Consider the following 2,884-nt stretch of genomic DNA (forward strand, 5'->3'; position numbering starts at 1 on the left):
CGATATGTATGGACGGTCATTCTATGACTGAAGCACACCACACAGTTCTGCAAAATTCCAGCTTGGTGGCTCCGTACTTCGAGCAACACAAGAATATTTTACGCTCGGACAACCCGGGGAAGCCTGAATCCTGGATTAGAAAGGCCCACATGGAGACTTTCGGCAGTTGGTTGCGAAAACATTTAATGAATGACAATGATGTTGGAGATCAGCTGTACATGTTGGCCAAGAAACCATCTTCGACTAAACGACTTTCCAAGGGTACGAGATAAATGGGAATACATTTTACACCATCGCCCAAGATAAAAAGAGCACCAACCAAAACAGTGGTGTCCGCTTTGATGCAGCAACCGAGAATGGGCAAAAGGTCACATATTATGGTTACATAGAGGAGATATGGGAACTTGACTATGGACCCTCCTTTAAGGTCCCTTTGTTCCGGTGCAAATGGTTCAAGCTAACAGGAGGTGGGGTAAAGGTGGACGAGCAATACGGAATGACAATGGTGGATTTCAACAATCTTGGTTACCTTGACGAACCATTCGTCCTTGCCAAAGATGTCGCTCAGGTTTTTTATGAAGGACATGAGTAGCAAACCGAGGAAACGGAAAGATAAGAAAACGATCAGTACATCATGCGAAGATCCAAAGCGCCACATTGTTCTTTCAGGGAAAAGAAACATCGTGGGAGTGGAGGACAAGACAGACATGTCAGAAGATTATAATATGTTTGGTGAAATTCCGCCCTTCAAAGTGAACACTGACCCAAGCATTAAGTTAAATAATGAGGATGCTCCATGGATACGGCACAATCGTAAGCAAGCAGGGACACAAGGGAAGAATTGATGTGTAATAATTTATTGTACCAAACTTTGTATTTGGTCGATGAACTGAAGGGAAGAAGAAGAAGAAGAAGAAGGAAGAAGAAAAAGGAAGAAGAAGAAGAAAGAAAAAGGAAGAAGAAGAAGAAAGAAAAAGGAAGAAGAAGAAGGAAGAAGAAAAAGGAAGAAGAAGAAGAAAGAAAAGGGAAAAAGGAAGAAGAAAGAAGGAAGAAGAAAACAAAAGAAAAACAGAAGAAAAACAAGAAAAAGGAAGAAAAAAGGAAAAAGGAAGAAAAAAAGAAAAAGGAAGAAAACAACAGAAGAAAAACAAAGGAAGAAGAAAAAAAAAGGAAAACACAAGAAAAACAAACAGAAGAAAAAAACAAAAGAAAACAAAAAAACAGAAGAAAAACAAAGGAAGAAGAAAAAAACAAAAGAAAACAAAAAAACAAAAAAAAAGGAGGAAGAAAAACAAAGGAAGAAGAAAAACAAAGGAGGAAGAAAAAAAAGGAAGAAGAAAAACAAAGTAAGAAGAAAAACAAAGGAAAAAGAAAAAAAGAAAGAAGAAAAAAAAAGGAAGAAGAAAAAAAGAAAGAAGAAAGAAAGAAGAAAGAAAAGGAAGAAGAAAAAACAAGAAAGAAAAAGGAAGAAGAAAAAGAAAGGAAGAAGAAAAACAATGGAAGAAGAAAAACAAAGGAAGAAGAAAAAAAGAAAGAAGAAAAAGGAAGAAGAAAAAAAGAAAGAAGAAAGAAAGAAGAAAGAAAAAGGAAGAAGAAAAAAATGAAAACCAAATGAAAACCAAAAGAAAGAAGAAAGAAAAAGGAAGAAGAAAAAAAGAAGAAGAAAGGAAGAAGAAGAAAGAAAGAAAAAAGAAGAAGGAAGAAGAAGAAAGAAAGAAGAAAGGAAGAAGAAGAAAGGAAGAAGAAGAAAGAAAGAAGAAGAAAGGAAAAAGGAAGAAGAAGAAAGGAAGAAGAAGAAAGAGGAAGAAGAAAGGAAGAAGAAGAAAGAAAGAAGAAAGAGGAAGAAGAAAGGAAGAAGAAGAAAAAAAGAATTTTTACTTAGAGAATCTTATTTTTTAATTCCTCCTCCTCTATGTCCCCTTAATCTTATTTTTTAATTCCTTTATACTTAAAGAATTTTTACTACATGCAGGAGTGACATATGGCGGACGATAGAACCGAGCCGCTTAGGGATCCGGAGGCTGAACGTTATTTAATGGGCATCATCAACAACGAGATTCCTTATGTGCCGGGCTCAGAATATGAGCAACAAGAGGATGTAGTCTCTTCTTATCTGAACCTTGACGGTGGAACAGAGATTGTCGATGATCAAGAAGGTGAAGGAACGGACATTGTCGACGGAGGTCAACCGTCAACAACCGACGATCTCGAATTGCAAGTAGCAACCACCTCCGGCGAGGTATATATATACATTGAGAGCCTCTCGTGATACAAACTTACTGAAATGTGAATACATATGTATTAACGCGCGCGACTCTCTTTCTTTTTTTAGCCCTCCGGATCGAGTACGACAAAGCGTGGCAAATCCAAGGCGATGAAAACAGGAGAAACATATGCCATTGAGTTTGTCAGTGAAACCAGCAAGCCCCTACAGCACACCTCAAAGTTTATCAACCAATGCGGAGTCGTTGTTAGAGACAACGTCCCGATCACCGTCCAGGAATGGAAGGAGCCAAAGAAGGCACGTCTTGGTTTCAGTTTTGTCGACAAGAGAACGAAAAAGGATTGCTGGAGAAAGCTTATGGAACATTTCATTCTACCTCCGGAATACAACAAAGTCGATGAATTCGGTAACGAGGTTCCGGGTGGACGTCAGAGGAGGAGGCTAGTTAAAGAGTTCGCTCTTCAGAAGATGGGCGAAGCATTCCGGAACTTCAAGAAAAATTTAACCCGTGACTATGTCAACAAGGGCAAGACTCCGGATTTCAATGGACAACATGAGAAACTGAAAGATGATTGGCCAGAATTTGTGAGGCAAAAGCAATCGGAGCATTTCAAGGAAATATCGAAAAAAAAAGGATAATGCGAGTAAGAAAAAGTTCCA

The sequence above is a fragment of the Aegilops tauschii genome, chromosome 7 (assembly GCF_002575655.3).
Source record: "Aegilops tauschii subsp. strangulata cultivar AL8/78 chromosome 7, Aet v6.0, whole genome shotgun sequence".
NCBI classification, from domain to species: Eukaryota; Viridiplantae; Streptophyta; class Magnoliopsida; order Poales; family Poaceae; genus Aegilops; species Aegilops tauschii.